The 14594-nt window shown below is 30.7% G+C and overlaps 1 long non-coding RNA gene across 1 annotated transcript; it reads left to right on the top strand.

Annotated features, from left to right (window-relative positions):
• Positions 1 to 6555: 6555 nt before the first annotated feature.
• On the top strand, positions 6556 to 8433 carry LOC114171447. Its single transcript, XR_003601510.1, has 4 exons — positions 6556 to 7007; positions 7174 to 7360; positions 7592 to 7714; positions 7953 to 8433. It is a non-coding gene; the product is annotated as an uncharacterized LOC114171447 (long non-coding RNA).
• The last annotated feature ends 6161 nt before the right edge of the window (positions 8434 to 14594 follow it).

The following is a 14594-nucleotide window of genomic DNA, read 5'->3' as shown; positions in this document are numbered from 1 at the left end:
AAAGTGAATATTTAAAAATATATTTTAATTGTAAATTCAAATAAAATACAATACATAACATTCATAAATTTTAAACAAAGTCCATAAAATAAATAAATTTCCTTAATTTTTATGTTTTTTTATATGTACTATTTTTTTTGTAATACGTGTAACCTTCTCAAATAAATATTTTTATCTTTAGTTATTTTTACATATATCAAATTTTTAACTCTACATTTATTAATATGTTGAAATCAAAATGTAATACAAAATAATTAAACTCATACGGAATTTGATAAAAAACAACAAGTTAATATATTAAAAGAGAAATTTAAAAATATTTAAAATATCAATTAAAATAATAATGAAGATAAAATGTAAATAAATATATTTAGGGAATAAAATATTGAAAATTTTAATTCACATGGTTTCCAATTTAATAATATATATTTTATATAAAAAAAAATTTAATTATAAGATTCTATACTTATTATTCTTCAAATAGTAATGGAGTCCATTCTATTAGTGACTTTGTTAAAAAAATTTAAACCTTTAATTAATAAATTTTATGAGAGAAATTATCTCTTGAAATAATTGTTTTTTTTTTTGCTAATTTCATTACTAAAAACTATTCTGCCTTCCTCGTTCACCAGCGGCATCTCCTAAGTCTTCTCCATTTCAAATTCCTTAAACCTAGTTTAATTTTATTTTTAATTGTGGTTTATTAACATAGAAGCCTAAGATGGCAATATTTTGTTCTTTCTATATGTATTTCATACAATTCTATGACCACACAAAATGTAACAGAGCATCGTAGCAAAGTAAAAAGCAAAACCATGTAACCTATTACTTGCCAATCTCTTCTCGTTCCTTGTGCTTTTCCTAAAGTATTCTTATTGTCTTTTTCCTAAAGTATTCTTATTGTTGAATCTAAAAAATGTCTCTGAAATGCACTTTCGAATTGCTTTTTTTAGATCATAACTCTTAATTGAACTCTCAATTGAATTGAAAAGGAGATGAGTAAATTAATGTTGATATGAGGATGAACTTTTTTGGACCAAAATGTTAGTGAAAAGATGATCCTATTCCCTTGAATATTCTTCCTTTCTTCCCCTCCCTTCAAATTGGCTATTCCTTCCTTTCAAAAATTTTAATTTCTCTTTAGTATATTAAATTTCCTCTACTTCTCACAGTACTGTATCCATTCTCTCTAACACAGCGTTACCACTCCTTCGCACAAAGACCGAGTTTGTTGCGCAATGAATATTAGTGTATTTATTAATTTCTTTTGATGATACGTAGAGCAATTAAGAAAACTGATTAATCATATATATATATATATATATATATATATATATATATATTATATTTATAAAACATTCTATCAATAAAATAAAATTTATATAAAAAAAAACCAATGTATTATATTATAATGAATACATACCAGTGCTTTACAAATAGTCAAAACAATGTTTTACAATTGAACTTCTTTCTCTACAACTTAGTTGAAGAAAGAACATTAATATGCAAAAGTGAATAATAATAATTGAAGAAAATGTATCAACTTTATAAAAAAGAAGAAGAAGCTTGCAGACTCTACCTATTCATTCTGTAATAAAAAAGAGAAATTAATCGAAGGAATCGTTGAATTTTATATATTTGAGGAAAATATTAAAAGAATATTATTTAATATTACTAGGTATTTAGAAGTTGTAAATTAATAATTTAGGAAAAAAATAAAAATAAAATAGTATCAGACAAAAATAAACTCTTAATTATAAAATCCAGCAGTAACATAAAGTATATAAAAAAATATTAAAAAAATAAAAAAGTCACATAAAATCAGTTTCTTAAAACCTGTGATACTGCAGGCAAGCCAAACATTCATATCGGCAATGGTAACTGTGAAGTACTTTTTTTTCGGAAAGCCAAAACCAAAGACTGTATTTCATTCCTTTAAAAATATCTTACCTAAAGAGAATTGTTTGGTTTGCGGCGTGTGTGTTCTTATTAAGGTAAGTTATCTATACCCTATCCTTAATTCTGGGATGAATATGTTTCATTTTTTCTTCTTGTTTCTTTTGAAAAAATTCGAAGAAAATAGTGGCAAGATGACAGAAAGATAGATTGTATTGAAAGTTCTTTTGACTGTAGTTATTAACGGAGGGTCAAAATGTTCAAGGGACTTTTGAAAGATACTTTATTTTTTTTGTATGCGATAATTCTTTGTTGGAGTTTATAAAGAATATTGACAAAATATAAATGTCTTTAATATCTTCAGATATATAAATTTCAACACTTTCTTCGATTACTTGCTTTTCGTCTCTTGTTGCAGAATGAATATATAGACTTTGCATGTTTTATTTTTTTCTAAAGTTGATACATTTTCTTCAATTATTATTATTATTTACTTTTGTGAATTAATGTTCTGTCTTCAACTAAGGTTGCAGAGGAAGAAGCTCAATTGTAAACTATTCCACTGGTATGCATTCCTTCTTTAATATAATACTTTACTTTTCTAATGAATACGCGTAGTTGACAACACTCTGGAGATTCAAAACCAGTTTCAGTATTTTTTTTTAAAGCAAAAAGTTGAAACTGCCTAGTTGAGGGTTAAAGATAAAATGCCAAGGATTTTGCATTTAAATTAATTATTTGGGAAGAGAAATTAAATAAAGGTTATTTTTATTCGAGAAATACAATAAGAAAGGAATAGGAACAAATACACCTAGTGGATGTGTAGATTTTTCACTTGATCCTAGATCCAATCTTGACCCATCAAGGTTGAATCCACCATCAATCTTCTTGAAGGTTCACTTGAATGATCTCTTAAGAAAGCACAAGAACTCTATAGATCTCAGAAAAGCATTCTCTCAATTCGTAATTCAGTAATTCATTTAGTTTTCTCTCTATCTTTAAAAATGATTTCAAAACTAATTTTATACCAGAGTTCTGCTGTAGTGACTAATTGATTAGGAATTTACCTAATATATTATCGTGAGTGTATTTTCACTGCATCAGTGCAGTGACCTCATCTAATCTATTAGTTAAGTAGCACATCATCAAAACCATCTTCACTTGAGTTGAACAAGCTCCCCCTTTCAACAATCTCCCTTTTTTTTATGATGGCCAAAATGTGTCTTGCAACATAGAGACAAGAAAAACAACCTTTCTCCCCCTTTGGACATTAGCAAAAAGAGTAGTAACATTTAAGATCACCTCATAGAGTATAACAGTTTATTCATGGCAGTAGGGCTTAAGCATATGTGAAATGATATGTATGAGTGGCAAACATAAGTACCAAATACAAGCAGCAAAGATAAACAACACACAAAATAAGCATAAACCAATGAACAAGTATTGATTGCATGAGTAGATCCAACAAAAGTATCTCTGAGTGCATACAGGCATAAATCATATGAGCAATTAAGTAGTGCAGTATCAGAGTGCAAAGTATGAAGACATCAGAGTGCATACAATCAGTTAAGGATTATAATACTAGTAGATGACTAATCTAATGAATTATGTATTATTCAGAAGCAAATGAGCCATAGCAGGAAAACGATAATCGATTAGAGAATTACCTAATGGATTAGCTAGCAAGTAAAACACATAATATAAATCAGCAGAATGTGGTTTAATAACAATAAAGGTACGCAATTTCACTCACATTATCAAAACATAGTATAATATCAACTCATGCATCTCAACAAAAGGTGATTTAGTAGCAATCAAGGAACATAATTTTAATCAAGCCCTCAAAACACACAATCACAACAACAATCCATTTTAATCAATTTGAAGCTATTCTAATTGATTAATTTATCCGGAAATATGAAAAATGCACATTTTACTTCCTTTTTAATGAACAAACATATAGTAATTTCAAAATATGGGAGTACTTCAACCAACAATTGTTCTTGATCACAATGGAAGAGGCACTTTTCACCTTGGCAATGCCTAAAATTTGACCTTTGTTATTATCACCTCTTGTAACATGACTATTAATTGGCTTTGTAAGATATCCTTTAGGTACCCATTTGTACTCTCCTTTAGAAACCCCACAATTTTTAAAATAGCAGGAATTTGATGCATGACCAAATTTAGAATAGTAGGAGCAAATAGCAGATATTGGTTTACTCATATTTAGAAAATTTCTGGTGCCTAATGGATTAAATTTGCCACTGTAACCTATTCCCTCTTTTTTAAGTACACTCCTTTGAGATCCTAACACAACATCTAGGTTTGATCTTTCTAGAGTGAATTTTGAGAGAGTTTTCATCAAATACTCTATCTTTTCTAGCTATCCTAGGCAATGTTCACATTGGGGAGAGATTGTTCCACCTTTGGACCTAGAGTGCTTCTCATATTTTTCTAGTTTTTCCAAGCTAGTTATTAAATGTCGCAACTGAGATCGCGGCGGGACGACGAAAATAATTTTAAATAGTACAGAGGACTCGCCACCATAGTTTATTATGGAAAAGTATAGAAAAACCTTAAAACAATGGTCTTTAAAACCAAATTTGGGTTCTGGAGTCGGTTACGTGTGGGGAAGGTATTAGCACCCCACAACGTCCGTCTTAAGACGATTCCCTCTTTAATTAAGTGTGAAAAGTATAATTTTGATGTTTAGAATATTTGTTATTCCCAAAAAAATCAAACAAAATAAAAAAACACATACAAAAATATTAAAGATTTAAACAAAATTATTTTTTTATTTTTTTTGGCCCGACGAGGATTGTACCTCACTCCTACGTATTTCCATTTGGAAAATTAGGGATAACGTAGTTCTTTATAAAAAAATTTGTTGTTTGATATTATTATTTTGTTTTTTTAAATTTTCTATATTTTTATGTATATGTATATTTTATTAATAATATCAAGAGAACCCAAGATTTTACATGATAAATATTTAGTTATCAAGAAAATCTGAGATTTGACTTGATATTTAAGATGATTTTATAATTTTTTTATTTTTTTGTTATTTCTAATTTTCTTTTAAAAAAAGAATTAAAAGCCTATAAAAGAGTGTTTTGATTATCGACCAAGTCCGAGACTTGACATGACATTCACAGCCTATATAAAAGAAAATATAATTTTTTATTTTATTTATTTATTTATTATTATTATTTTTAGAGAACTAGAGTCTACGAAAAACACCTTTTTAATTACCAAGATAAAAAATAAAGGAAAAGAGAAAGGTTGAACACATCAATGATAAACCCAAAATCATCTTACATGAGGACCCTAGACACATTTAATCATACAACAATTCAAACGATCATATATGTGATGTTATACGAGAATCATGAAAAGCATTAGGAGCAAAGAAAATTTACCTTAAGGTGATACCTTTTTATGTGTGTGCTCTATAATAAAAAAAAGATAGGGTTTTTTCGAATTTTTTTTTGTCCCTTGCATTAGAGAAATTTTGTGCTTATATAGGCCCCTTGAGGTACGATTGAGATCTTAGTCTTTAATTATAAAAAATATATGGGGAAGGAATTGGTCTTATTAAATCATTGCATAATATCCACTGTATTGATTATAATTATTAACGAAATATTGCCTGTAATTACTAGAATGATATTTTCTGTCACATAAAGATCCTTATCATAACATATTATTCATATAATTGATTCTAATTATTATGAGGAGTACTTTCTTCTAAATATTAAAATCGTACCATTCTCTAAAAGCATTATTATCGGAAATATTTTTTGCTTCTAATGAAAATAATATCTTCTCCGACTGGCAACTGAAAGAGACACATAAGTGTAAATACAAGATATTTATTCAAATTATTATAAAAAAAATGGCTCCTAATATTATACCCTTTTCTAAAAACAGAAATTATGAAACGTCCTCTTTTGTCATTTCATGTGGAGAGTGTAAATAGCGAACAATGGGGGTGAAAATATGTAGAACATTTGGGCTCACAAAAAGAGTGTGATAATAAATTAGATTCTCCCACTACAACATTGAGCAGCTACAACGACATTTGTTTAGTTACATTTATTAAAAATGTTACTGTAGACATATTATTGTTACATTTTCTTAGAAATGTAACTACAAAGAATATTAACATTAATATTGTGACATTTTAAAAAAATGTTACGGTAGATCTTTACCTTTTTTATTTCTTTATTATAATGATTAAAAATGTTACTATAGATGCTTTTATAAATTATAATAAACTTTTTAAATACATTTCATTGTAAATTATATTAAGGTATATTTTAAATAAAAATTGTTATAAATTGTTAATTTATATTAATAATTACATAATAATATTTTCAAATAAATATTACTATTAATAAAATTAATTTATTATATTATCTTTTTAATAAATGTTATTAAATACTACTACATTTATTGTATTTTGTAACAGTGGCTACACAATTTAAAATGTTACCAATTCTATTAATTTATAACACTTTTCGATATTTATAGGAGGTAAATAAATGTAATTTACGAACATACCTTTTTTCTCTCTCCAAAAATTTCTCACCCGTTAAATTTTTTCCCTCAAATAAAAATCTACTCCCAAAACTTTACCCGAATTAAAAATTTTAAACCTAAATCAAAATCCTCCCCCAAAACTTTACCCAAACTAAAATTTTCTCCCAAATTCTGATTTTCCCCCGAATTCTGAGCGACAGTTCATGACTACCCTTTTTTTTGGTGTTTTGTTCATCAATCATCACTGTCGATTTTCATTGGTATTTTGTTCGATTGTCGAAGTTCAATTTTTGTCGTGATTCAACTCGTCATGGTGACACACTAATTTATCCGCCAACTGCATCCGGCCACCGTAAGGATGATGGCGCCGTTGAAGCTAGGGATGTAGGCGAGTTCCCAACGATTTTCGTCGGAGATTATGGCGATTTCGTTGATTTTGGAGAGGGTTTCGATGAGGTCATCGTCGACTTAGATTTTGCAGAGGGAGTGGAAGTTGTCAGCGGAGAATTCCGGCGAGGGAGGTTAGAAACATTGCGTTCTTCGCACCGCATGGTCTTCTCCAACAGGTCAGGTTTCATTCCAACACATTCGTCCCCTTTTCGTCTCTACCTTGGAATTAATTTATAGTTCCGTCCTCTTTCATTAGTTTTGGAGTTAGTTACCGGATGTAAATAACTAATCGTTTATTAGATACACTTGATCAGATTTTTTTTCTTCATTATTTTGGTGTAGACTTGATACAGCAGAGAGGGTGTTATACATGGTGCATCATCTACTAGACATCCTTCAAGCTCCTGATCCAAACACCATAGAGTCTTTTCTGGGAAGAATTCCTATGGTATTCAATGTTGTAATTGTATCAGTAGCTGATTACTTTGGCCAAGTAAATATCCTAGGTTTGCCTGATACTAGTGGAAAGGTATAATTTCATAATCTCTTTAGAAGTGATACAAAAAATTATACTAATTTTAATTTATGAAGAGATTGTCTCTTATTTTCTCTTACACAGAAACGTGTCCAAACTAACAAACTAATTACTGATAAAATTGAGCAATTGTGTTTATGATGTTAGCTTTCTAATAACTCTTTAAAGAACTAAAATTTCCTGTGCTAATCCGTTGTAACTCTTAATGTCACTCACAATGGACAGATTGTTTATATACGTGATTAAGTTCTTGCTTTAAAGAAGGAGATGCTGGTCAGAATTCAAAAACAAGGAGATGGCATTTATTCTACTGAGGACCTTGCTCAATTGATCTTTGATCTTCATCAGGTGACACTCTTACTTGCTTTATTCATTGAAATTTAGTAAACCTTTGTTTTAATCACATATTGTTTAATTTCTTTTTTACTAAACTTTTGTATTAATCACATATTGTTTTATTTCTTTTTTCCTAAACGTTTTCTTTTTACTTTTGAGAAAATAAGGGAATGAGATGAGGATTATGGTTGTTTATGCTTTATAGGAAAAAGTTACACAAGGCAGAAATATTAAACATGTTATTTTTCAGATTGCAGATGCTATTGAAAATGGAAAGGGTGACACTGGTTTGTGGGCGTATAGTTGGTGTCATTGCAAAGAAGTATGGTGACACCAATTTTGCAGGGCAATGTCTTGATTTACAACTTAATATCCAATATTTGTATTTAAATTAAAGTTAACAAAGATGTTCTCCCTGCTTCTAGATTTACAAAAATTGTGGCAATCATGTTTCTAGATTTACAAGAATTGTGGCAGTCATTTGCTTGCATCCTAACACCTGGAATGAACATTTGCTTGGTATAGGAGAGGCTAATGATTATGTTAGGAACGTATCTTACTAAAATTCTGCTGCTTTGGGTTGCCTAACATCTGGTTTGGGAAATTAAACATGAAATGTGTGCCTTTGGTAATGGAGAGTGTGGGACCTGGTTACTTGATTATTTATCCTATTGTTCTTTATTCAAAGATGTATTGTACTCGATCAGTAAAATTAGTCATTCATGGTATTACTTGCAGCCTCTTAAATTTGAGTTTTATGATCCAAAGACACCTTTCTTCACTTCCCCAAGATTCTTCCCACCACCCACTAAAGTCATTCTATTATATTTTCTTTAGTAACATTTTTAACACGTAGCCTTTTCATTAAGAAAAAGTTGCTAAAAGTTTTCAGTAACAGTTTTATAATGTTGCTTTTCTATAAAAAAATTGTTAGTATAAAATTTCAGTAACATTTTAAAAATGTAACTATAAAATTTCAGTAACATTTCAAAAATGTTACAATTTTAATAAAAAAATGTCACTTAAAATTTTTAGTAACATTTATGTAAATGTCTCTGTTCATAAATATAAATGTTACAAAAAATCAATGGTAACATAGGGAATACGTAACATGTGATAAAATGTTACTAAATTTTTTTAGTAACATTTTTCATGTTTTAGTAACAGTTTTTTAGTGTTACTGTATATTATATATCTAGTAGTGTCCTTCTCTTGGTTTTTTTCTTTTTTTCTTTTTTTTTTCTTTTTTCTCGTGGTAGAATTAAAGTTAAAAAAAATCTACCATCAATCCAAATATATATATTTTATTTATTTATTATTATTATTATATTATATATTATTTATATTATTATTATTATTTTAACCAAACAAATGCATTGATCCGGACGAAATTGGGTGTTTACAGTTGCCCCTCTTTACTTAGATTTGACTAGATAATATGAAAGTGAAATTTTTATATTATCGTAGTAAAAGATAAGTAAAGATAAAAACACTAATTTCGTTTGGGTTTCAAAAATGAAAAGAAAAAAGAGAACTCGAACATTGCCTCACAGAGGGCCAATATAACCAAAGGAAAACCTGGCTCAACCATTGCCTCGCAGAGGGCCGAGATACCAAAAGAAAACCTGGGCTCGACCATTTCCTCATAGAGGGCCGAGATACCAAAAGAAAACCTAGGCTCCACCATTGCCTCATAGAGGACTGCGATACCAAAAGAAAACCTGGGCTCGACCATTGCCTCACAGAGGGCTGAGATACCAAAAGAAAACTTGGGCTCGACCATTGCCTCACAGAGGGCCGAGATACCAAAAGAAAACCTGGGCTCGACCATTGCCTCGTAGAGGGCCGAGATACCAAAAGAAAACCTGGGCTCGACCATTGCCTCGCAGAGGGTCGAGATACCAAACGAAACCTGGACTCGGCCATTGCCTCGCAGAGGGTCGAGATACCAAAAGAAAACCTGGGCTCGACCATTGCCTCGTAGAGGGCCGAGATACCAAAAGAAAAGATGAGCTCGACCATTGCCTCGTAGAGGGCCGAGGTACCAAAAGAAAACCTGGGCTCGACCATTGCCTCGTAGAGGGCCGAGGTACCAAAAGAAAACCTGGGCTCGACCATTGCCTTGCAGAGGGCCAAGATACCAAAAGAAAACCTAGGCTTGACCATTGCCTCACAGAGGGCCGATATAGAATAACAGTTTGTTACCACTTTGTGAAGAGGGTTCCAAAAAGGACTTATCACCCCGTGAGAACCAAGTTGATATTTGAGAAAAAAAGAATGCATAGATGCATGAATGTATGAATGAATTCTAATTAATCTTGTTTTCCAAAATTTCCTTATGCCAATTTTGTCTTTTCCATTTCCTTATATTTCTATTTACTTCCCTCCTCTCTTTATTATTAATATTTTCGTTATTATTTTTTACTAGCATTTATAATCATTTTGTTTCCTCGATCATGGACTCCATCTGAATGTCGCTTCGCCATCTCAAAAGACAAGATGAAGGCCGTAACAAATCCTAACACCCAATGTCAACACAAGAAACCATTTGCTTAATATTTCCTTTCGACAAATCATGTGATCCCCTAGCGGACCGGAAATGAATGGTATAACTTAAATCATAATGTAATTGTATTATTCTACACAAGCAGACTTATGAAGTTGGAGGATAAACTTTATACGAGGACAAAAAAATTTCCCTTGTCTAGATTCATCGTATAAAAACGTGATTTTGGTGCATTTGTTCTATTGAGCGTATGTAAAATGGAAAGGATTGCCCTAGGGTACTTTGCTAATAAGCTAATGGGAAGACTTTACCCCATAGGTTTTATCATTTTTTTTCTTTAGTAACAACATTTACAACCACATTCTTTTGTCTCCAACTTAAGCTCTATGAAAAAACAGAAGAATTATTTTCAATGAATGTGGGCTTGAAGGCTAGACAAAGCTAGGCTTGGGGTGGCCAGATGAAACTGGGCTTGAGGGGCCAATGCAAAATTGGGCTTGGGCCAAACCTAAGTGGGCTTAAGGTGGCTAGATGAAACTGGGCTTGGGACAGACTAAACTAGGCTTGAGGGGCCAGATGAAACTGGGCTTAAGGGGCCAATGCGAAACTGGGCTTGGGGCTAGACAAAGCTAGGCTCAGGGGTCAGTGCAAAACTGGGCTTGGGCCAGATAAACTAGGCTTAGGAGCTAAACAAAGCTAGGCTTAGGGGTCAGTGCGAAACTGGGCTTGGGCCAGATAAACTAGGCTTAAGGGCTAGACAAAACTAGGCTTAAGTGCTAGTGCGAAACTGGGCTTGGGCCAGATAAACTGGGCTTGGGGGCATGTAGGCCATTCATATGAAGGAACTGGACTATCAATCCAAGAAATATTAAAGAAGCAAAATTTTGTATCTTTCTTTTTTTCTTCGTTTTGAAACAGAAGGATTCGACAACCGTTCATGTGAATGAAGAGGGTTTTGATCCCAAAAGTGACAAGAAATTTTCATTTCATGAAAAAGAACTATGATGTATGTACATGATGCATGATGATTAAGACATATGTTATGAATTTTTCTTTTTGAGAGTTTAGATGATTGTGCATGCATGAATATGCTAACATAATATGATATTTGCATGAATATGCTAACATAACATGATATAAGCATGAATATGCTAATATGATATATGCATGAATATGTTGGCATGTATGTGACTTTTTTTTTTCTTTTTGAACCAAATACTACATAGAACCTAATTTTTATAACACATGTTTGGATTTTTTTTTTTGATAATTGACGTCATGTGTATGAATGCATGCAAATGCTAACATATGTTATGAATTTCCTTTTTATAAGTGCATGAATATGTTGATGCTTATTATGACTTTCTTTTTCTAACGTTTACATGATATGTGCATAAAAATGTTTGCGTATATTTTGTATTTATTTTTAACATTGATTATGATGTGTGACAATGTTGTTATGTTTATTTCGAGTATACATGGTGAATGATAATGTTGGCATGACTTATGGATTTTCTTTTTGAACACTAACAATATTAGTTTATGATGCACATGTTATGATGTTTTTTTTTACATGAACAAACTTGAAACTTTGATGTATGAATTAGTGTATGAATGCATGATGAAAGTTCCTTTGTTTTTTAATTTTTTTTCTTTTCACAAATATGAACGATGTATGTATGATTAGGTATGAATCTATGCATGAAGCATGCCCTCTTGTATTTTTTTCACTTTTTACATTGTATGAAACTTATTTCAATTGATTCCCAATTTGTTGTTATTTTTAGATTTTTGGCATCTTTCTGTTTTGATTTTTTTCTTTGAAAAGTATCCTTTGGTCTGATCAGTTTATTGAGAAACTTTTTCCTGAATCATTGCTTTTTGAACACTATTTGAGTGACATACATGAAATTGCCAAAGATCTTAGAAGGGATAAGATGAGATAATTGACTAAGGAGATGCCTCAATTTGATAGTTAAGAGTTAACTTCAGGACATGAGGTGTGTTTGGGCTTGTCTAGTTATTGATAAAAAAAGATGGAGACTTCAAAATTTTCCCCAGTTTGAGGGTACAGATTGGTCTCGGGGTGCAAAATGTGTTTGAGCTTGCCCCAGTTGTTGATAGCATGAGAATGTTGAAAATAATGGGAGACTTCTACTAGTAGCTGCAATGTAAGCCTGACAAACAAAGTCAATAATTGTCCAAATTCAAGATATCTGACTATAACATAGGAACAATAAGTGAAATGTCTCTCCAATTTATTTCAAGGTGAGAATAATGAGTAATGGTAGGAGAAGGATAGATCAAAGCAGAAAATATGATAGAAAACAAATGAAGAATGAAAGAATGAGAAGGCATGACCTTGATTTAACTTGACTACTCGGGCTAATTTTGATCTCTATGGAAACATGTCAACCAAAAATAAACTGCCCCAATGTTTGAAAGCAAATCTTTGAACACTTTTTCAATCTTTTTTTTTTTGACAAACCTCTTAACATGACAAAATATTTTCCTCTAAATTAAAGTTTTGGAAAAACAACAACCAATCATTGATTTGTGTGGACTTTATTAGGCTTGTATTGTGGCCAAGGCTAATGGATATAAAAAAATGGATAATGGAGGCTCAAAGTAAATGGTATAAAGGTTATTTAAAACAAGGGTCTTTATCTAAGGTTGCATCTAAAATTCATTTGACTACCTTTCTTCACCATTTTTTTTCACTTTCCAACTCTTGTTTCTCTTTTTTTTTTTTGCATAACCAATTTTTTTGTCTTTCCAAACTTTTTATTTTTTTTATTGGTGAATTACAAGTCAAATGAAATAGATGCAAACATCATGTTAACTTTAGTGGGAAGGTGACCCTTGTTAAGGGTAACTAAAAAGAAATTTTAATTTTTTTTATAGGCTCAAAATGGGTAACAAAGGAATATCATTTTTTCTTGATAAAGAAACATGGCCATACATCATTTCAACTCATGATTGTTTTAATTTCAAAAGCTTTAATCCAAAAGGAAAAAAAATTCAATCACATCAGAGGTTGCCCCTACTTTGCCTTTACTTTTTTTTGTATTATTTTTTTTTGTCTTACTTTTGCCTAGACCGCCTTTTGGGTTTTCAGTCTAGCAGACTTTTCTTCATTTTTTCCTTTTTTTTTGTGTTCAAAGACTTACTTCAATTTTAATTCATTTTAAGGCACATGCCCTTTATGATGATCCTCCATGGAATACAAAGAAAAGGTTTATTGGAGAAAGGTGATGGGAAATGGGATGGGAAAGGAAGTGAATTTTAGCAATTCCATGTACCCAAATTAGAGCAAAGTTTCAAAAGTGTGTCACTTTTCATAAAAATTATCCATTTATTCAACAAACTGATTTGACCAAAGAATAATTTATTTTCTCTTATTTTTTTCACTTTTCGAAAAATTCCATGAATTTATTAACAACAAATAGGAAACAATTAATTTTTAAAATTATTGTAGTGCAACTTTTTTTCAAGATATGTTGATGCATGTTATGTGTTATGCAAAGTGACATGAAAATGCAAGATGCTACAAATTTGGAAACTACCTATACACATGCATGTGAGTGTATGTATGGTATGTACTATGCAAGGTGGCATGAAAAAACAATGGGAGGAATATTATGCATTATACATTGTGACATGAATCCAAAGTGAATCCATGTTACGTGTCAAGTACATGCATGTGAGTGCATGTATGATATGTACTATTGATGAGTGCGTATTTTTGCCCTCATTTAATGTTTAATTATGGGTATTTAATTGAATTTGTGTGCTTAAAGATTGATTTAATTGGGATATCCTATAATTGGGTTTATTGAGCATGAGATACAAAAACATGTTAAAAATAGCTTTTTAGTTGCATAAATGTTCTTTGGATATTTTCAGGTGTGTTAGTACAGTTGCAGCTAAGTTGAGCTCATGGAGGTGCGGAAATAAATTGATTAAAGCTTCATGACACCTTAAAGATAAATTCAAGAATAAGAAATTATCAAAAGCACAAAAATCCAAGCCAAGCATTGCATGAAGACGATAAGAAAAGCTTGAAAAAATGAAGAAGTTTGGCTAAGCCAAGAAGAGAGCAACAAAAAATTGGACCTTGCGGTTTTCTTTATCTTTATGATAGAAGATAATTTGGGAAAAATATATCTTTAGATATTTTATTTGATATTTTTAAATAATTATCTTATTTAATTATATCATAAAATATTAAAAGATATTAACTACCAAATCTTTTTAAATATGACAAGATCTTCTTGAATCTTTTTAGATCCACAACAAACAAATATATCTTGAAGATATTGGATTATTTAGAAGATAATTTGAGGAGATTGCAAAGGGTTGATTTGGAAAATTAATACAAATATT

The sequence above is a fragment of the Vigna unguiculata genome, unplaced genomic scaffold (assembly GCF_004118075.2).
Source record: "Vigna unguiculata cultivar IT97K-499-35 unplaced genomic scaffold, ASM411807v1 contig_266, whole genome shotgun sequence".
Lineage (NCBI taxonomy): Eukaryota > Viridiplantae > Streptophyta > Magnoliopsida > Fabales > Fabaceae > Vigna > Vigna unguiculata.
The sequence above is the reverse complement of the archived record's forward strand: the minus strand, read 5'-3'. Positions and strand labels throughout refer to the sequence as shown.